The 22,662-nt window shown below is 49.5% G+C and overlaps 1 protein-coding gene across 4 annotated transcripts in view; it reads left to right on the top strand.

Moving 5' to 3' along the window:
* Positions 1–22,662, top strand: part of MAD1L1 (mitotic arrest deficient 1 like 1) — a 448,177-nt gene that overhangs the window by 257,691 nt on the left and 167,824 nt on the right. The window lies entirely within an intron of this gene.

The following is a 22,662-nucleotide window of genomic DNA, read 5'->3' as shown; positions in this document are numbered from 1 at the left end:
CGGCTCCATCTGTGGGAAACAGAGGCCTGGCCCACCCGAGGGAAATGAGACCCTGTCCACCTGAGACATGTGGTTGGAACCTGAAGTAAGAGCGGTGGTGGTTTCTGCCTAGCACTTGGGGGCCCCTATGGGCCCAGAAAAGGCAGTTAATTGGGCCTCCCCAGGGTGGGGTTTTGCTAGGCGAGAATCATGGAGGGAGAGCGGTGATGTGTGACTGTGCTAAATGAGGGAAGAAGCAAGCTGTGCGGGCGGCAGCGCTGCCCTGTGTGTGCGCACTTTGTACGTTGTGTGTGAACCACACTGATCTTCAGTCTGTCACGATACGGGGACTTTTCTGGCGAGCCTTCACCACTGGCGGTTCAGGATGGCCGCTGGCATGGGGTCGGCTGCAGGTGGATGGAGGGGCCAGGGCCAGAGGCCAGGCAGGCCTGCCATTCAGGATGGCCCTGGCGTGGGGTCGGCTGCAGGTGGGTAGAGGGGGCCAGGGCCAGAGGCCAGGCAGGGCTGCCAGTCTGTCTGCCTCAGTGAGCCAGCGGATGAGGTGAGGCAGGGCTCTATAAACTGAGGTTCTGTGCCCCAGCCTCTGCTTGAATGGGATGGGGGGGTTCAACCTCCTGGGGGGAGGCACATCAGCGGGGGCGAGCAGACCACTCCAGGGGTCTGTCCTCTCCAAGGTGACCCTCTGCACCCTCCCCCACGGCCTGCTCCTCTGCTGCAGACAGACGACACTGGTGCTGGTTTTCTCCAGGCCTGGTTTGGATCTGGCTGTAGCTGTCTCCTCAGACGGCTGTAATCTCTGCCTCTTATTGTCCAATCTACAGCTTATTTCGTGTTGTTCATTTTACTTCTCTCTTCTTTTTCCCATTTAACGGGAAAACAAGAAGTGGCAGGGCTGGGTGCTGGGGCAGGAGCCTTGCACACAAGGCAGTGGGAGCCACTTCACCCTCCAGTGGCGGCCTCTGTGGTAGGAGGTCCTCTGCTGGCCCTCCAGGAGCTGTGCCCTAGCTCAGATGGAAGCCGGGCAGGGAGTGCAGGGGTCGGGGGCTCTATGTTCAAGCCCTGACGCGGTTCCAGGGACCTTGCAACCCTGATCAAACCTCAGACTCCTCACTTGAAAAAGATGAAAGAGAATCAGCACACTGTGGGGAGGGGGGGTGTGGGAACACGTACAGTGCGGGTGGGAGGGACGCAGTGTGACTCCAGGGGACATGGCATGACGGGGTGACACATCGTGACTCCAGGGGACACAGCAGAGGGGACAGGGTGTGACTCCAGGGAACATACACGGCAGCAGAGGGAGGGAGAAGCAGTGTGACTCCAGGGGACACACATGGTGGGGGGGGCACGATGTGATCTAGGGGACATGCATGGTGTGGGTGGGGGGGCGCAGTGTGACTTTAAGGGAGGGCATGGGGACCCAGTACATCTGCGGCCATGGCCAGGGGCCGGGATCACAGGCGTCCCCCCAGGACACAATGCACACACTGACCAGTACACTGCACCTGGGGCCATGGTCACAGAAGTCCATTGTGTTGCTGATGTCGGGCCAGGCAGGGCCTTGGGCTTGACTTTTCATGAGGTGATGGAAGGCTACAAAGGGGAGGCAGCTGGAGGTGGGCCTCAGTCCCCCGATGAGGTGGAGCAGAGCCCACACTCATTGGTTCTGTCTCAGGATCACACACGAAAGGCAGTGACTTCCGTTGCTGCTGAGGCCCCTAACCCAGACCCCTCTCCATTCTGCACTGGGGGCACTCTCGGCAGAGGAGGGGCTTGAGGCCCCCTCAGTGCTCTGCCGTAGCATGGGCACAAACCTGGGCCCAGCCCCCACCACCCTGCCCACCCACATCCACCTGGAGGCTGAGCATGGGGGCTCTGCACCCTGAAAAGCTGAGGCTTGAGGCAGCTTTGACCCTCTGGGCTCTCTTTAGAGGAGGCCACAGCCAAGGGGCCTCCACCTCCATCCCTCACCCCTCTGCCATCAATGTGGGGCCATCGCTGTGGTCCCCATATTTTCTTTCCCAGCCCACAGCCCCCAATTTAGGATTTTTGGACTAAGTCTATCACTATTGAGGAAAAGACAGAGGAAAAAAAGAGAAAAATGTAAACATCTTTGTCTAATTGCAGATGAAAGACAAAGGCAGTCTGACTTTCTGTTATTAATTAGCAAAAAGCCGTGCTAATTAGTTAGCACGAGCATAGTTCATGCTTCTCTTTGAATGCAATTGATATCACAGGGAGGGACATCTCGGGCTGGATGATCGGTGTCTACCCCCACTAATTGGATATGGCCAGCACGGCTGCAGAAACAAGCATCTTGATTATAACTGTAAAAGACCCGCTAACATTTTATGTACTTCAGGGAGAGAGAGCTGGAGATTTATTTTCTGATTTGAGAGAAATTATACCCCTCACAACTCTGTGTAATTAAACAGTCGTCTTCCTCCATTCCCATCTTCTGTAATGGTTCTTTTTCCTGCTTCTTCTGCTCCTTCCAGCCCAGGGAGCCCCATGTGGGTCTGCTTGCAAGAGCTGGGAAGAGCCCATTGTTGTTGTCATTGGGTGCCGTCAAGTCAATTCTGACTTATAGCCGGCCCATGTGACATAGTAGAAATGCCCCATGCCTTTGAATTTTGTTGTTGGCGAAGAATATTGAATACACCATGGACTGCCAGAAGAATGAACAAACTGTCTTGGAAGAAGTACAGCCAGAATGCTCCTTAAAAGTGAGGATACCCAGACTTTGTCTCATTTACTTTGGCCATGTTATCAGGGGGTACCAGTTCCTAGAGAAGGACATCATGCTTGTCAAAGTAGAGGGTCAATACAAAAGAGGAAGATCCTCAACGAGATGGGTTGGCACAGTGGCTGCAACAATGGGCTCAAGCATAGCAACAACTGTGAGGATGGTGTAAAGACCGGGCAGTGTTTTGTACTGTTGTCCTGTCCATAGGGTCACTATGAGTCAGACTCGACGGCATCTAACAACAGTAACAGTCTTTATGGGAACAGATTGCCAGGTCTTTCTCCCTCAGAGCTACTGGGTGGGTTGGAACCACCAACCTTTTGGTTAGCAGCTGAGTGCTTAACTGTTGCACCACTAGAGCTCCTTGGAAAGAGCCAGGGGGAGGTCTGGGCAAGGCCGCAGGTAGCCACTCACCCATGGGCCCTTCTATCTCTGTCTCCTCACTGCCCTGATTTTTAGGGCCTGCCCCGCACTGGTTGCTGACAGATGGGCTCTTGCACCCTGGGAGTGACCCCACCGGGCAGGCTTGGTCATCCTAGTGGGAGAGGGGTGGAGTGCCAAGCAGTCGCCCTGGGTATCCCCAGAGGAGGGACGTGCGTGGGCACTGTCCTCACCCTGAGTGGGCTTTACAGGGTCAGACAAGCCCACGTGCAAGCTGTCTGTAAACCCTGCTAAGGGCTGCGCGGTCGAGGGTGGGCATCGCTGACATGTGTGCCATCATGGCGGCGAAGATGGAAGACATGAAGTCAGACAGAAGCACAGCTAGGATACAAATTCAGGGCATGGGCTCCAGGGAAATGCTCTCTATCAGCTCTGAGGGAGGGCCCTTGTCTCAGCTTCTGTGGCCCTGGTGCTCCTGAGTTCCTTGCAGTTGCTCATATGTGCTTCTGTCGTCCCCTATTAGTGCTCCTCGGGTCTGTGTCTAATCTGCTCTTTTATAACTCACAGTGGGTCTGTGTCTAATCTGCTCTTTTATAACTCACAGTGATTAGGCTTAGGACAGACTCTACACCAGTACGGCCTCATTAACATAACAAAGAAAACCCTATTCCCGAATGGGGTCACATCCACAAGTATGGGGTCAGAATTCCCACACATCTTTTGCGGGGACACAATTCAGTCCATGACGACTGTTAACCACCGTGCCCTTCTAGAAGCCTGGTGTTTAGGCAACACTGAAGTGCCCCTGTTACCTCTTACAATCATCCATCCCCTTATTCTCATGGGAGCCTTGAACGGTGTTGTCATTGTCTCAACTTCACAGACGAGGATACTAGACTGCAGTGAAATGAGCAGTCCAGAGCTAGGCCATCAGTAGAAAAGGACAGCTGGACCAGCCTCGCCAGGGCAGCTGACCCACAACCCAGCCTGGCCTCAGACCCCCGTCTTCCCAGCAGTGGACGGCCTTGGTTCCCCTGCCCATTACAGCCGCCCACTGTTCTCTGCAAACCTTGGCTTCCCAGATGGCAAGGCCTGGGGGGCAGCTCTCTGAGCTGTGGGATGTTGGTAGAATGGCTCAGTGAGGCATATTTTGTACATTTCCAGGGCCTTACAGCATGCCCGATGTCTGAGATGGCTTGACCTTTTTATGATTTTCTATTTCAGAATTTTCTTTTCCACAAGTTGGAATCAACTTGGCAGCAACTGTTTTTTTTTCCTTTCACAATTTTCTTAGATATTGTCAGGTTTTCTGTTCCATTTCCAGATAAGCGTTAGAACAGCTTGTCAAGTTTCATACAGAAATCCTATTGGGATTGTCGTGCATTTACAGGCAAATACAGGAAGCGTGAAATCACTCACTGTGGGTTCTTCCCTTCAGAGTCACAGGCTGTGTCTCATGTTCTCGGCTCTTCCTTCTTTAATGGCCTGCCCTAAAGTCTGACCATTTCCTTCTAGTAGGTCATGCACATGTCGTGTTGGGTTTACTCCTGGGTGTCTTATTTCTGTTATTGCACGTTGCTTTTTTACTGAGCTGCTGTCTCCACATTTACCAGGTGACATGTGGGACCCTTTTTGGGGTTGGGAAGGCGATAAGGAGAAGGTAGACACATGAGACTTGGAAAAGTGAAAACCCCAGTGGATACCCACCCAAAAAAAAAAAAAAAACTTACATGAAATAAAAGTCTATAATAGCTACTAAAAAAGAATTTATCTTTATGGAAATCATTCCATATAGGGAAAAAATATAGACAGCAAACCTTCTTACCCTCATTCCAGTTCTTCCAAGTACGAAATGTTTGTGTATCACTTAAAAATTCTGAAATCTGCAGTGGTCCTTGCTGGTAGCTATGTCTCAGCTTCTGGTGTCTCATTGTTCAGGCATTAGGTGCTTTTGCCACTTGTTGTATTGTTAGGAGCCCTGGTGGTGAAATGATGAAGCACTCGGCTGCTAACCAAAAGGTCGGCAGTTTAAGCTCCCCCAGCGGCTGTGTAAGAGAAAGACCTGGCGATCTGCCCCCTAAAAGGTTACAGCCTGGAAACTCCTGTGGAGCAGTTCTACTCTGTCACATGGGATCACCATAGTTGGAATAGATTCAACAACCACACAACAACAACAATATTGTTAAGACTTAAAATCTTGTGGCCAGCGCTGTTAGGCCTCACTCCCCTGAGTGTTCACCAGGTACCCGATTGCTTGTTGTCCTTGGTCAGATGCTGACCCGGAGGTGGTCCTGCCTGTGCTTGTCCTCCGGGGTCTCGGGGCCTTCCTGGCTCTCTGAAACCAGTGTCCACTCTGCCATTTTCTTTCTCTGAACAGATGCCCTGTCGGGGCCCGTGTCCATTGGGGGGCAATTCTGACCTTGGCAAATTGTACTCCCTCCTCCACCACCTCCTCTCTTTGGCAACTTGATGGTAGAAGCTGAACTTTTCCTGAGTTGTCTGTGACCAGGAAGCACGAGAACCTGCCTTATCTGTGATCCAGGGCTCCAAGGACCTCTACCCCACAGCGCTGAGACACAAGAGTTCTTCACAGTAACACTCAGCCAGCTGATGCTGAGTCGACTCCAACTCGTGGCAACCCCACATGTGTCAGAGTAGAACTGGGCTCCATAAGGTTTTCAGTGGCTGACTTTTTGGAAGTAGACCACCAGGCCTTTCTTCGGAGGTGCTGTTGGATAGACCTGAACCTCCAACTTTTTGGTTGGCAGCCAAGCACGTTAACACCCAGGGCCTCCACAGTGACGTTGTTGTTGTGTGCCAGTAAGTCGATTCCGACTCGTAGCAATCCCATGTGATGAAGTAGAACCTGCCCCATAAAAAAAAAAAAAATTTTTTTATAGAGCCTCCTAATCTTTACTTGGATCCATAATCAATGCCCAGCAGTCACAACATCAAAGGACGTATCGCATTGGGCAAATCTGCTCCAAAAGACCTCTTTGAAGTGTTAAAAAACAAAGATGTCACTTTGAGAGCTAAGGTGCTCCTGACCCAAGCCATGGTGTTTTCAATTTACTCATATGCATGGGAAAGCTAGACAGTGAATAAGGGAGACAGAAGAAGAATCGAAGCCTTTGAATTGTGGTATTGGCAAAGAATATTGAATATACTATGGACTGGCAGAAGAATGAAAAAATCTGTCTTGGAGGAAGTACAGCCAGAATGCTCCTTGAAAGCGTGCATGGCAAGACTTCATTTCACATACTTTGGACATGTTGTCAGGAGAGACCAGTTCCTGCTTGGTAAAGTAGAGGGTCATCGAAAGAGAGGAAGACCCTCAACGAGATGGATTGACACAGTGGCTGCAACAACGGACTCAAACATAGCAACGATTGTGAGGATGGTGCAGGACTCGGCAGTGTTTCATTCAGTTGTGCATAGGGTTGTTAGGTGCCCAACTTCACGGCACCTAACAACAACAACAATCTTTATGGGTGTAGATCACCAGGTCTTTTCTCCTGCAGAGCCACTGGTGGGTTGAAACCGTTGACCTTTTGGTTAGCAGCTGAACATGTTAATGGTGTGCACCACCCGGAGACTCCACAGTAACATTAGGGAACCACAGTTGGACTCAACAGGTCCGTGCAGGATTGGGCTGATTTGGGCTGGTATGGAAAGATCTTTCAAATTAATCAGGGATTCCTCACCCAGTACCCAGGGTGGGCGTCAGGAGCCCAGAAAGCCCTGACCCTGTGTTCAGATGTCTGGTGTATACATACATTTTTCTGGAGAGGGCTGGCTGCTTTCATGGAGTTCTCAAAGGGTTCCTCAAACCCCTGCCCTCCAAGAACATTGCCAACTGCTCTTCTAGGGGAGGCAGCCCAAGTGACCCCGTTGAAATCCCTGACCCTATTGGAAGCAAACGTGCATAGACCCCACATACCAGGCCCCAGACACATGACTCCTTTCGAGTTGAAGTAGGGAGACGGGCTTGAGTGACAGAGCCTGTGATGAAGTCAGTGGGGCCTCCTTGGCCCCCGCCCTGGACCCATACTGTTGATCCACCTGGACTACCTTCAGCTTTGTTCTATTTTCTCAGAATGTGAGCTAGCCAAGAGACTCAGTTTCTTCCACAGGCCTGCCTCTTGGGGCTCGCTGTCCTCTGTTGCCTTAGAGCTCAAGCAATTTGCTCCCACGCACCTGTCACCTGCCATTTGGCTGACCTGGACAACCTCTCTTGATCCTGGCAGCGACGGTGCCATTCCCCCAGAGACCTGTTTCTTCCAGCTCTTCAGCTGCCTGCTCCCTGGAGTCGCAACCAGAGGATTTGTTTGGAGGCTCTTTCTGGACAAATGTGTCATTTAGGAACCTCTCCAGGGTGGAAATTCCGGCAAGGACTCACTCTGAGCTGGTGTAATGTTGGGTTCCTCCGTGAATGCCTGGGCGCCCAGGTGGCTGCCCTCAACTCCATTTCCATTCAGGGTAGGAGTCCATTTAGGACCTCTCCCACCCTCACTGTGTTGCAGACACCTCCTCGGGGCGTGGGGCCTGAGCCAAGCAAAGAGGTGGCCAACCAGGAGCTCAGGTTCTGACCCACCACCATCTCTTCTCTGGGAGGCCTGAGATGTCTGCAGATTGGGCTCCAAGGTGGTGGTCACAGCACCATGAGAGTTAAGGGGGCACAGTGAAGCATCGTCCTCCCTGTAGTGCTTGGCAGAGGCCCCATTCGTTAGGATTGCTGGGGGAGGGGCCGGTTATCCAACTCTTCTGCTTGTTATTACTTTGTCAAATTAGGGGATGCCCCTGGGATCAAACCGTACATCCTCTCAAATTAAACCCAAGTTCCTGGTCTCTATTTAAAGGTTATGCTGTACCAGCAAGTGAGCACAAGCACCATTAGCATTAAAGCTTCATGAAGCCTGGGAGCTGTGTGGGGGCTCTGGCGGTGGGCCTCCTCACCAAGAGGGGCAGGCCTTGTTGGCAGAGGGACCTGGCAGTTCTGAGCCTTGCTCTTGGGCAGCTCTCCAAGGAAGCCACGTCCTCCGGGCTGCACTCCAGGGTGGGTTTCTGTTTCATCCATGAGCTTCTCAGTGGGCTGGCTGTGTCACTATGATTCAGGGCCACCACCCCCTGGGTCTCTGGACTCCTTGCTCCCCTCCCAGGAAGACAGCCTATGACCCCCAGCTAAGATGGAGAAGTCATTTCTATCTTGGCCAGGTTTATAGTTCTTTTGAGATTGATTGACCTCTAGCCAGCTGAATCAGGAAACGAGAGAGAAGACACAAATCACCAGTATTAGAGAGAGGTGACAGTAACACCTGTTATTTTTCTCTTTTTGATCATTGCCATTCTAGTGGGCATGCAGTGGTGTCTCGTTTTGGTTTTGATTTGCATTTTCCTAATGACTAATGATGTTGAGCATCTTTTCATGTTCTTGTTGGGTATTTGTATATCCTCTGTGGAGAAATGTCTGTTCAAGTAGTTTGCCCATCTTGTAATTAGGTGTTTTTTTGTTGTCAAATTGGAAGACTTCTTTATATATTCTAGATACCAGATCCTTATCAGATGGACAATCTGCAATTATTTTATCCCATTCTGAGGGTTGTCTTTTCACTCTCTTGATAGTGTCCTTTGAAACACAAAAGTTTTATAATTTTGATGAAATCAAATTTATCTGTGTTTTCTGTTGTTGCTTTTGGTGTTGTGTCTAAGAGTCCATCACCTAATCCAAGGTCATGAAGATTTATGCCTGTGTTTCTTCTAAGAGTTTTATGTTTTAGCTCTTACATTTAGGTCTTTGAACCATTTTGAGTTAAATTTTGTATATGGCGTGAGGTAAGGTTCCAACTTCATTCCTTTGCATATGACTGTCCAATTGTCCCGGCATCATTTGCTGAAGAGACTATTCATTCCCCCATCGAATGGTCGTGGCTCCCTTATGGTAAACCAATTGATGGGTTCATTTCTGGACTTCTGATTCTATCTGATGGGTCTATATATCTATCCTTATGCCAATACCACACTGTCTTGATTACCGTAACTTGGTAATAAGTTTTGAAGTTGAGAATTATGAGTCCTCCAACTTTGCTCTTCTTTTTCAGGATTGTTCTGGCTAATTGGGGTCCCTTGAAATCCCATGTGAATTTTAGAATCAGCTTTTCCAGTTCTGCAACAAAACCTATTAGAATTTTTGTTTGGGTTGCTCAGTTCCACATCAATCATTTAGGCTAGTATTGCCATCTTAACAATATTGTCTTCCAATCCATGAACATGGGATGTCTGTCCATTTATTTAGGTCTTCTTGAATTTCTTTCAGCCATGTTTTATAGTTTTCAGTATACAAATCTTTTGCCTCCTTGGCTAACTTTATTCCTAAGCATTTTTTTCTTTCTTATGCTGTTGGAAATGGAATTGTTTTCCAGGGGTGCACAGTCAGTCTGCAGGATCAGCAGCCACTTTCTCCATGACAGGAACACAGGGTGATGTGGCCACACTCATCTGGGATGTGCCTGGTGTGGGGGATATGCTGTGCAGAGTTAGGCAGCTGGGTGGCAGGGCCGCCGAGAGCGTGCACGCGGTAAGAAGGCCTGTTCAGAGCACGGTACCCAGGGCCGTAGAAGCACCAGGACTTCTCTTCCCAGCGGTGTCATGGGGCACCTTGTTGCTTTGGAGTCATCCGTGGCACGTGGACTTGGAGGAATCAATGAACAGAAGCAAAGCCTACCTCCCAGTTTTGGTGCTGTGGGTTCCAAGTGGCTTCAGCTGTCTGTGGCAGGGAAAAGAGCAGTTGGCTCCTCATCCCTGAGGCTTGTGACTACACCGGGGGCCCTGGTGACCTGTCTATGCCCAGGCCCTGTGGTGTGACTGGGCTGCCTGGGCAGATTCTCCCCAAGGGTTGGGACGAGAGCCTCGTCTGTGGCCTGCATGTAAATCGGGCACAGGTTTTCCCCTCCTTCAGGGGAAGCCCTCAGTAGGACCGACAGTGCTTTGTTGTATCATATCTCAGCTTATTGAGGGAATTCTCAGTTCTCTGTGAACATTTCATTACTTCTGAAGGCTGCTGGTATTCTGAGAAGTGGCTTTGAGGCATGGTGCTGCCTCGGGTGGTAGTCACCATGGAGGCCCCTTTCTCGACTCTGCCCCCTCCCACCCACACTAAGGTTGCCCTTCCCCTGCCTCCCTTCTCTGCTCGTTTGCAGGGGAGGTGATGAGGAGCAGGGGTCTGACTGTGAAGACTCAGCCATAGGGCGGTGGTTTAGCCTGGGTCAGTGGTGAGCAGGCTTGGTCCACAGGCCAAACCTGGCCCATTGCTGCCATCGTTGTGAATAAAGTTTTATCAGCACACACCCGTGCACATTTGTTAGCATGCAGCTGTAGCTGTGTTCGCACTGCAACAGTGGGGACCGTGTGCCCTGAAAAGTCTAAAGGACTTGCTGTCTAGCCCTCTTTGGAAAGGCCTTCTGACCCCAGTCTCAGTGGTTTTTGAAGCCTGCCCTGTCTTCACTCCTGGGCTTGATCACACCTGGAGAAGCCTGGACTCTGAACATCTGGAACCAGGCCCAGGGCCCTGCTGCCCCTCGACTGTGTCCCCATAGCCTGTGTTCTTCCCTCTGTCTGTTGCCATCAGAGCCAGGCTGGACCATACCTTCAGGGTGGGGACACTCCTTCTCCTTCCTACACAGCTACAGAGGGACTAGGGGCAGGAGTCAGCCCTGCAAGGTGACACCGCAGCTGGGCATCCAGCCTTGGCCAGCCCCAGCCCCTGCAGATAAGGGGCATAAAGAGACAGCAGAAAGGGCAGGGACAAGGAGCCCTGGAAGTCTGTTCCGGTTCCAGCCCAGACTTTGGGAGGCGATCTGCCCTTTCCTGGCCTCTCTTCTCCCTCCAATCCCGTGCAGTAAGAAGGGCAGTGGAGACATGGCAGCTGACCTGCGGGGAGCCCCAGACTGATCTGCTGGGAGGCTCTAGAGCACCCCCACACCCAGTGTGTGATACAGCCAAGCAGTGACCATGGGCCGGCAAGGCCAGCAGCACCCGCATGGGAAGGGAAGGTGCTGGAGCAGCCAGCCTCTTCTCCCAGGCTGTAGTTCATTCAGAGCAGACACTGCTGGTAATTATGCCTCTTAATTTAGGAGAGTGAGCCAGAGAAAGGAATATAAATTTGTGTATTAACTTCAGAGGCTGGAAATGGGCAGAGTGAACCCTCTCTCTAGGAGATTAAATTTGGAAATGAAACAGAGAGGTGTCCATGCTAAATTTGTAGAACGGCTCTGTCCTCAGCAGGGCGGAGAGCCCTGTCACCAAGTGTGCCTACTCCAGGGGCTTTGTGGGTGCTGGGTGTGACTTCCCACACACTCACATCACGGGTGTGTGTGCACTCGTGTGTGACCCAGCCTCTGGGGTTGAGATGGTCCCCGAGAAAACCACTGTGCTCTGAGTCCCTTTTGCTGGGAAGTGCATTTGTCCTCAAGTGGGTTATAGAACGGGGCTTGTGTGGTTTTAAGCCGTTTAGTGAGACCTCTTCAAAAATGCGATCCAATTAGTCCTTGTGTTCTTTTTTCTATACCAGCTGTAAATACAGATTTTTCTCAGTGAAATATGAAATAGGTAGTTCTTGGTTGCAATATTAATGCATTTCCAAATTTCTCTTCACTTCTTCTGGTGCCAACTAATAGCAAGGTGGATTAGTTTACGCTGGCAAAAAGGGAGCTGGTAACAAACACCTCTGCTCCTGGCTCAGACCCAGGACCTTGGCCAGCTTGCGGGGAGTGGGATGGGGGCCCAGAGGACACAGTCCATGGAAGGGAAGATGAGGCCCGCAGAGCGGACGAGACAGCCTCAGCCACATTAAGTTAGAGGCACCACCAGGTCTGTATTAGATGTGGGGTGTTTGGGAAGATGAGGGGGTGAGAGTATGTGTTTAGGGGTGAGAGTGAGGACATGAGAGGCAGGTGCTTGTATACATGTGTTGGTAAGAGTGTGTATTGAGCACCTACTGTATACCATGCACTGGGCTGAACGTTCTAATACAGGTGTTCTAATAAGATGCTTTGACCTAGAGTGTAGATGGTGGTGTCCCCATTCCACAAATGGGGAAACTGAGGCAGCCCAGGCTTGGGCTCCCAGCACCCCTTCACCAGCACCTCCACACTCAGTATCTTCATGGAATGCTCCCTGCCGCCAGCTTGCCATGGCCAAGTTCTCAGCGCGAGAGGGAGGAGGAGGAGGTGGGGGGCTGATACACGTGGGTGGCAGGGGACAGGGTGGGTGGGCTTTTGTGTGTGCGTTTGAAGCTGTTCACGGAGTTACCCGTGGCAGCTTCCTCATCTGTCATCCTCCAGCAGCCAAGATCTGTCTAAGCCTGACTGGGTTTACCTCCTTTGAGAATCGATGTGTTTGAGCCATTCCTCAAATTGAGTGACTAGCAGGTAAACACAATTCTGGGTCTTGTGTTTTCTCTCTGGAGTTCTGTTCCCGGCCTCACCACCAGCCCTGTGCTGGGGTCTCCCTGCCCTGTGCTCCCTGGCCCTGCCCAGTATATCCCCCCAGGGCTTACCTAGCCCTCCCCCCTCTGCCCTGTGCCAGGATCTCCCTCCTTCATGGCCCCTGGCCCTGCCCAGAATACCCCTCCAGGGGAGTCAGCTGTGCACCCATCCTCATCATCATCACCCACACACTCCTGTGCCCCTGCCCAACTGTGGAGAGTACCCACCATATGCCGAGTGGGAGTCAGGGACTAAACTGAATACGGTGCAGCCTTGGCCTTCAAGCAGTCCCAGGCCGGTGGGAAAGAGATGTCCTGTGCATGAACGATGACATCACAGGGTGCGCTGTCAGGTACACACACCGTGCGTATGCAGGAATCGGGTAGGCACGGTGCCACAAAGACCTGGGGGGGTTCACACAGCAAGCACGGGGGAGGGGTGTTGGGGAGGTCTGGTGAGGGAGGGGGCACGTGGGGGCATAGGGGAACTCTGATGGGGGAGATGGAATCTGATGACCTGGTGGGTGAAGGGACATGTGGGGGTCACTGGGGAGGTCTGATGGGGGAGGTGGCGTGTGGGGGGCATTGGGGAGGCCTGCTGGGGGTGGTGGCACATGAAGGGCTGATAGGAGAGGTAGCACATGAGGGTGTCAGGGGGGCCTGGTGGGGAAGGGGACACATGGGGGGTGTCGAGGAGGTCTGATGGGGGAGGTGGCATGTGGGGGTATAGGGGAGGTCTGATGGAGGTGGCACACAGGGGGAGTTCGGGAAGTCTGATGTGGGAGGGGGCATGTGGGGATGTTGGGGAGATCTGATGAGGAAGGTGGCAAGTGGGGGGTGTAGGGAAGGTTTGATGGGGCAGGCAGCATGTGGAGGGCATTGGGGAAGCTTGATGAGGGAGGTGGCACCTGGAGGTCTTATGGGGTGGTGGCACATGGCGGGGGGCATTAGGGAGATTTGATGGGGGAGGTGGAACCTAGAGGTCTGATGGAGAAGGTGGCATGTGGGGATATTGGGGAAGTCTGATGGAGGAGGTGTCACATGGGGGCTTTGGGGAAGTCTGATGAAGGAGGGGGCACATGGGGGGCATTGGGGAGGCCTAATGGGAGAGGTGGCATGTGGGGGCATTGGGGAGGCTTGATGGGGGAGGTGGCACGTGGGGGCGTTGGAGAGGCCTGATGGGGAAAGTGGCACGTGGGGGAGTTGGGGAGGCCTGATGGGGGAGGTGGCACGTGGGGGCATTTGGGAGGCCTGATGGGCAAGGTGGCCTTGGAGTTTGACCTGCCAGGTGGATGGGAATTGGGGTACAAGTGGAAAGAGGATCTATAAACATTTACAGTGTTCCTGCTTTTTTCCAGCCACTGTCCTGGGCTGGGGACTGGAGGGTACACGAGAGGGAATGAACCCCCAAGAAGAAGGGTCAGGGAGCTCACAGGCCAGAGGCCACTGAGAAGTCAAGGGCAGAGGGAGGAGTGGGCCCAGGAGAATGAAGCTGCCATGTGTATTAGTTATGATGCCAAGGTTACAAGTCAGAATAAAAGAGCCTGATTTGTGCTTTGAACATTGTGGCCTAAGTCAGCGTTTCTCCCTTCTTCCCTGGAAACCATCCAAAAATGACAAGAGGCATGAAAACCAAAACAGCAAACAAATTCTGGAATCTTAGATGCATACCTAAAACCCAGACCCCACTTGGGAGGAAGCTGGCCCCAGCATGGAGGTCGGGGCTGGGGAAGGGAGGTACACACAGGAAGACACTGAGACGGGGTGCCACAGAAGCTAGAAACCTCTCCTCACCACGGGGCACTGGGATCCCCGTGTTTGCATCAGTGGGAGCCTGGGGTGTGGCAGCAGCGGCAGCAGTGGGTCCTTGGCTCTCTCTAGTTAGACATCAGAAGAGGCAGAGGTGAGTATGAATCCTGCACAGAAGTCATGTCTGCAGGCAGCAGCCTATCTCCAACAGCAGATGGTTATGCTCTTACGGGAAAGCTCACCGCATCCTGCCTGTTGCTAGAGGGAAGCAGTAAAGGGTGATTGAACTTCTACCGAGAGCCATCTAGATTTAAAATGAAACAGAACTTCCAGCCCTGAGAGGGCCAGTTCTTTCCTCAGTGTGAAGATCGTCCTCACAAGGCTGGTGTGGATAAAACTCCTCCTCAGCAATGAGTCCAGAGAGGCTACATCAGGAGATTGTAGAAGAACAAAAGCAGAGAAGTGAGAAGGACAAATGGCAGGGACCATTTCACAGGAAAAATTGATGGTGAGCAGATGGAAATCATATCCGAACCTTTGGCCAGGAAATAAGAGGTGGCGAGACCCCAGGGGAGCTGAGCCATGGCCATCAGCCCCCAGGGCAGGAAAGGAAGGTAGACAGGGACACAGGCAGAGGGGAGGCCTGGGTACGCCTGTCGAAGGACCAGCTGCCAGCATTTCATCTACGGATTGGTGGACTAAGACTCTGGTGGAAATTAGGGAGACAAAACAATGGAAATGCTATGTCCTGGTGTTGTAGGATTTGTATATTTAATAAAAAGTGGGAAGAGAGAAGGCATAAGAATGTTGGTTTTTTCATCATTAATAGCTAGAGAATAAAATATACCATTTAAAGATAACACCAAGTAGTAAAAGTATATATAACTGTATAAAGGTAGGTGATAAGAAAGATAATATATTTAACTAGTCAACATTGGAAATAGAATAGATACTGTCTGAAGAAATAACTTGTCCTACTCTGGTGGCTTGTGTTACTGTGACACTGGAAACTATGCCACTGGTATTTCAAATACCAACAGGGTCACCCATGGAGGACAGGTTTTAGTGGAGCTTCCAGACTAAAATAGACTAGGAAGAAAGGCCTGGTGATGTGCTTCTGAAAATGAGGAAATGAAAACCTTGTGGATCACAACAGAATATTTTCTGACTTACGCACATCGTCATGAGGGATCAGTCTGTGGAGGAAGATATCATGTTTGGTGAAGTAGAGGGTGGCGAGGGTAAGGGAGACCCTCAGTGAGATGGACTGGCACAATAGCCACAACAATGGACTTGAACATGCTGGCAACCTTGAGGATGATGCAGGACCGGGTAGCGTTTGTTCTGTTGTCCAAAAGGTCGCCATGAGCCGGAGTTGACACGATGGCAGCTAACAACAACAAAGAATAGAAAAGCATAGGTTTTACATAAAGCTAAGAGTTATAAAAGTAACCACTAGACCAAAACATACAAACCTTTCTAAATATACAAGAGAACTACCTGCAAAAAAAAGCAAACAAAACAAAAAGGCCACATAATGAGATAGTTTCAAGCAATAAAGCAGAAAGCAAAATATAGTAGAACAGGAATAAATCCCAACATGTAGCAAAATATAAATAAGCTAAATTCTCCTGTTAAAAGGAAAAGACTTTCTGACTGAGTTACAAAGCAAAACCAAAGAAGTTGGAAAACGTAGGATGCAAAGGCACAGCCGAGGCGTTTGTGAACTTAAGAAGCAGAGGCTGTAATCTCGATTGCAGCTGAGTTGAGTTCAAGCCAAAAAGCATGACAGACGACAAAGAAAGGTACTTTTCAATACTAAAGGTGCTGTTTAGAATGCGTGAATATGATGATGAATACGTGTATACGAAATGGCAGTTCATCAACATTCAGCAACACCACAGTGAGGAAGAGATGCCAGGGAAATTGTCAAGCAAGGCAGTCGTAGCATAGTTTATTTCACTTACTCTCCATGGCATGTCAAGTCGACAAAGAATACATTATAGAAAAAATAGAAGTTCTCTTTTATATGTATTCATCCCTTAACCCAGAAACTAGACCACACCCTCTTTTTTAAGAGGGCTCATAGAATAGAAAATGTTCACAAAAATTAATTACATACTGGGTAATAAAAAAAATCGTTATAAATTCAAATAGGTAGAACCAGTGCAGACAACGTTCTCTGATTACGATGTGATGAAATTTGAAATTAAGAACAAAACCAGAAGGGGCGGGGGACAACTCCTAACTCTTAAAAATTTAAACAATCAACCAACCAATCAAAAAAAAAAAAAAAAAAACTTGAATAATCCTGACTCAAAAAAGAAATGCAGTTTAAAAATGTAGAAAATAATTGTAATGGAGACACATCTATAGGAAACAGCTACAAGAGTGCCCAGAAGAAAATTCGTGGGTTTAAATATTTATATTACTGAACAAGAAAGAATGAATAATATGGGTTAAACACCCAGCTCAAGAAGACAGAAAAGGAAAAGAAAATAAAAGTGAGCAAAGTGGAAGGTAGGAATTTGTAAAGATCCAGGCAGAAGTTAATAAGAAAGTGAAAAATGGTAGAAAAAATAATTAAACCTGAATGCCTGTTCTCTGAAATAAAACGAGTAAAACATAGGAATTATTCACAATTCTAGTAAAAAAAAAAGAAAAAAATAGAAAGCAGAAGTACCCCAAATAAGAAGTAAGGGTGATTATGTTGGGGTTTTTGATAGGGAGGGGCACTGTCTTAGGCTGGGTTCTCTAGAGAAGCAAAACCGGTAAAGTGTGTAAATATATATAGTTGTTGTTCTTAGGTGCCATTGAGTCGATTCTAACCCTGTGTACAACAGAACGGAACACTGCCCGGTCCTACGCCATTCTCACAATTGTTATGCTTGAGCCCATTGTTGCAGCCTCTGTGTCAGTCCATCTCGTTGATGGCCTTCCTCTTTTTCACTGACCCGCTTTACCAAGCATGATGTCCTTTTCCAGGGACTGATCCCTCCTAATAACATTTCCAAGCTATGTGACATATAGCATTCTGGTTGTACTTTTTCCAAGACAGATTTGTTCATTCTTTGGGCAGTCCATGGTATATTCAATATTTTTCGCCAACACCACTATTCAGAGGCATCAGTTCTTCTTTAGTCTTCCTTACTCATCGTCCAGCTTTTTCAAGCATATGAGACAATTGAAAACAGCATGGCTTGGGTCAGGCTCACCTTAGTCTTCAAGGTGGCATCTTTGCCTTTCAACACTTTAAGAGGTCTTTTGCAGCAACAGAAATCATTTGATTCCTTGATTGCTGCTTCCATGGTTGTTGATTACAGATCCAGGTAAAATGAAATCCTTGACAACTTCAATCTTTTCTCCATTTATCATGATGTTGCTTTTTGGTCCAGTTGTGAGGATTTTTGTTTTCTTTATGTTGAGGTGTAATCCATACCAAAGGCTGTGATCTTTGATCTTTATCAGTAAGTGCTTCGAGTTCGCTTCACTTTCAGCAAGCAAGATTGTGTCATCTGCATAACACAGGTTGTTACTGAGTTTTCCTCCAATCCTAATGCCCCGTTCTTCTTCATATAGTGCAGCTTCTGAGAGTATTTGCTCAGCATACAGATTGAATAGGTGTTGTGAAAGGATACAACCCTGACATGCACCTTTCCTGACCTTAAACCATGCAGTATCTCCTTGTTCTGTTGAAACGACTGCCTCTTGATATACGTACAGATTCCTCAGGAGCACGACTAAGCGTTCTGCAATTCCCATTCTTTGAAATGTTATCTGTAATTTCTTACGATCCACGTAGTTGAAGCCTTTGCATAGTCAATAAAACATGGTAAAACATCTTTCTGGTATTCTCTGCTTTCAGCCAGGATCCATCTGACATCAGCAATAAATAGAGAGAGAGAGACGTTGATATCAAGGAAATGGCTCATGCGGTTGTAGAGGCTGGAACATTCCAAGCCTGTGGATCAGGATAGAGGTTTCTCCTGATTTCACATAGCTGCAGGAGCTGGCAAACCCAAAATCGGCAGGTCAGAGAGCAGAGCTTTTGCTCAGAGACTATGAAGATTGATGAATCCCAAGATTGGCAGGCAAGACTGCAGGTAAGCTGCTAGCTCAGGTCCCAAGAACTGAAGGTCAGACGAACAGAAGCCAGCTGCAGGATCCAGAGCGAGCAAAAGCCCACGAGTCTTGCCAGAAAGTCCACTTACATGTTTGATGCAGGCCACACATCCAAGGAAACTCCTTTCAACTGACTGGCTACTCACAGCAGATCCCTCATGGAGGTGATCACATTGTATCAAATCTCATCATGGAAGTGATCCCAACATCATGCGACTGCCAAGCTACGTTATAACTGCCAAAACTACTGAGAATCATGGCCAAGCCAAGGTGACACATAACCTTAACAATCACAGTTATGAAGAGTTTCGGGGGGAGAGGCTGAAGCTTCTCCGTCTTAATCTGAGTAATGGTTGCCCAGGTATGTTGTTGTTGTTGGGTGCCGTTGAGTCAGTTTTGACTCATAGCGACCCTGTAGGGCAGAGTAGAGCTGCCCCATAGGGTTTCCTAGGCTGTAACCTTTAGGGGAGCGAATCGACAGTTCTTTTTCCTGTGGAGCCACTGATGGGTTTGAGTTGCCAACCTTTCGGTTAGCAGCCAAGCGCTTAGCCAAAATGTCATGAAGCTATGCACTTAAGATGACTGTGTGTTATCTCTACGTCAATAATAAAGTCAATAGAAGCAAAAATTAAAAATTAAATACATTTAAAAGGAATTATGTGACTACGTATCTCAACTCTTTTCAAATGAAACCCTCAAATGGATAATTTTGTAGGAAATTATAATCTATTAATTACTACTTAAGAAGAGAGAGAAATTTTGAGCAGACGGAGTAGTACAGAATAAGTAACGTTGGCACAAAACCACCCATCCTGCCCTCCACCCACAAAAAGGATCAGACAAGGCGTCATGAAAAGGAGCCTATTTCACAGGGAAATTCTACCAGATCTTCAAAATGCAGACACTTTCAACACTGTATAAATGATTCTAGAGCATGGGAAAAGGAGGAAAGGTTCTAGAATGTTCCTCGAAAATGGGATTACCAGATCTACAAAGATCACACACCTGTGTGTATACACGCCCACATGCACACACATACACCAACTACAGTCATCCTTGTGAACTTCAAGGCTAAGTTGTTAGGAAATGGAATCCCCCAGCACATCAGAACACACCCCTGCAGGTAGGGCTCGTTCTGGCCAGGGGTGTCAATGGGAGTTTAGGGTATTATTTATATAATACCTTCTCCATATAGATGATTTTAAAAAAAAGCTTTTGACACAATTCAACTTTCAGTCTTGATTTAAAACCCTTCATAAAAATGAATATATGGATAATTTCTTAAAATGATTGAATATACCCGTTTCAACCCCAAACTGATGTGCTATATGTAAACAAGAAAATTCTAGCTGCAGTTCCAGGGAAGCCACACAGGGATGCCAGTATTACCATCCTAATATTATTCTGGCGATACAGGTCATCAAAATTGGGCATGAGGGAGAAACCCAAGGTATAAATAGTGAGGAGGTGGAGGAAAATAATAGTTCTTTTCAGATGCTATGCCTGTATACCCAGACAATCGCCTGGAAACTACTGCCATCAATCAGAATTTAGTATTAATTTAACCACCAGTTAGAGATAGAACAGCAGAAAACATCCCATATACAGCAGCAACAACAACGGAAAAGACAAAAAGCTAAAATACCCAAGAATAAATACCTATAGGAAACGTGCAAGGACTGTGTGAAGAACTCACATGCTCTTGGGGGTCATGAAAGAAAGCTCCAACAGACGGAAAGACATACTGAGTTCTTGAGTAGGAGAGTCAGTGTCCTAAAGAGGGTCATTCTCCCAAAGGCTGTCTATAAATTTGACACAGTCCCCATTTTTGAAAAAAAAAGCACGTTTTCGATGGTTGGGGGTGGAATGGGGGTGCAGGGACAATGAAAGCTAAAATTCCGTGGAGTAATAAGCAAGTTCCCAGGAATTTTGACAACTAAGAGTGTTGGGACGTGGGGTGGAGACAGTCCCAGCAGATCTTGAAACACTAACGCCAGTGGATGGACTCTGAAATTGGCACAAGATTTGTCCATATGCTCTTTATATTCGGTCTCTGACTCACGTATCTTCAGGCTAAGTATCTTTCATGACCAAACATCTCAGAGAACCTGGAAGGGACACGATATACCTGGGTCCTGATCAAGAGGGGCGGAGATCTCCCAGGGACCCTTCTGTCTTGCAGCTCTGCTGGTCTCTGCACCCTCCCAGCTGCCAGGGTGCTGCATGGCTGAGACAACGTGCCTCTCAGTTCTAAGTGTGTGGCTCCATTCACAACATCAGCCCAGGTTTAGCTCTCAGCCATTCTGCTTCCTCCAGGCAAGTCTTCTTGACCTGGGGGGTTCAAGCTCCTGGTCAAGCCAGTGGACTCTGTGGTGACCACAAGGCTTGTTTATTTTTAGAGCCCCATCCCCTTATACTTCCAGTTCCCCCTTAGAATCTGGTAGGGTTTACTGAGATAGTTTTTAATGACGAATGACTTTTGTTGGAACAGAATTATTCAAGCATGTTTGCACTAAAGACTCCCTTTCCATTTGACAACCATCCCTGTGGCCATCACTCACGGCCCTGGGGGGTGCATCCAGATGTTGAATGGTACTTGAGTGCACGCTCCCTGTGCTATTCCTGCTGCAATGAGGTGGCTTCTTCAGAGGGAACCCTGTGAGTGGACAGGTGGCCTCCAGCACAGCACGCTGACCATCAGCAAACAGCCAGGGGCGCCGGGCACTGCCCAGCACGTGAGGAGGCCATGGAACATCACCAGAATGTGAAGTCAAGGTGATGGATTGAACACTGCATGTGTACACACACGCGCTCTACAGGCCAGTCACCCTTGCAAACTTCTAGGCTAACTTGCTAGGAAATGGAATCCCCCAGCACATCAGAACACACCTTAGCCAGTAGGGCTTGTTCCAGGACTAGGGGGTCCATGCGAGTTTAGAATATTATTTATATAATATCTTTTCCGTATATGATTTATAAAAGGCATTTGACAAAATCCAGCCCTATCTGCAAGGATCAGGAGAAGAGCCCTGGGCCGATGCAGTTGGGTCTGCATCCACACCTCCAGCTCCAGCCCTGGGAGCAGTAGGGAGGGAACTTGGCCGGCAGGTTTGGGTCTGCACCCTACACCCCCTAACCTGCCCCCTTGCACTCCTCTGATCTCTACTTCAACAGATAGTTACCGAGGGCCTGCTGTGGTCCAGGCCCAGGCAGATGACAGACAGACAGACAGACGTATCTGCACTCCCAGGGATTGCAGCCCTGTGCTAGAGAGAGACCAGGCTGGATTGGTGGGCACAGAGACAGAGCTGTAACCACAAACAGGGCGAGGCATATGACGATGAGTACTCACTGGGTGCTGTGAGCACTCATATCAGGTTCACAGGCTCTCAGGGGATGTAGGGTCTCGGGGGTAGTGGAGTGTCAGGGGGACATGAGGTCTCGGGGGATGTGGCATTCTGCTGGGACAGAGGAAGAGGAGGGCAGGGCCTTCCAGGCACAGGGACCTGGAGTGCAGGGCTGAGTGGGCAGGGCAGATCGGGCATGAGTGAGGACCATGGCAGAACATGGCTGCAGCCCAGAATACCAGGAGGGGCTCTGTAACTGGCCGCGGGGTGGCCAGGCTGATGGGTGGCAAACTGCGCAGGTTGGGGGGCTGGTGGTGGACTGAAGACATGACCTCAGAAGGACACTGGGGACCTGTGGGGATGCAGAGCAGGCCTTCCTATGGAGTGGGCCCATGGGTGTGGCTGGAGCCCTGCTCTGCACTAGGGTTCCCCTGCATGACCTCATGGGCCTTGTTTTCAGAAGTGGGATCCCCAGGGCTCCCCTGCATGACCTTGTGGGCCTCATTTCAAAAGTGAGGTCCCCAGGGCTCCCCTATGTGACCTTATGAGCCTTCTTTCAGAAGTGGGGTCCCTGGGGCTCCCTGTATGACCTCATGGGCCTTGTTTTCAGAAGTGAGGCCTGAGGCTCTAAAGACGTCCATTTTTGAAGTGGGTGAGCTGGTGTGGCTTCGAGCCGTCTCTCCCTGAAGCTCACCCTCCAGCCTACCTCCCCACATAGCCTCCACTCTCCTCTCCTTTACTGACATTCCTTGGGGGCGCCCAAGTAGGACTGTGGTTGAGGGGCTGGGGTAACCGAGGGCTGGACTGGAAGAGTGGCCAGAACTCCGTTTGAGCCTGCC

This window comes from Elephas maximus, chromosome 12 (assembly GCF_024166365.1).
Source record: "Elephas maximus indicus isolate mEleMax1 chromosome 12, mEleMax1 primary haplotype, whole genome shotgun sequence".
Taxonomy (NCBI): Eukaryota; Metazoa; Chordata; class Mammalia; order Proboscidea; family Elephantidae; genus Elephas; species Elephas maximus.
The sequence above is the reverse complement of the archived record's forward strand: the minus strand, read 5'-3'. Positions and strand labels throughout refer to the sequence as shown.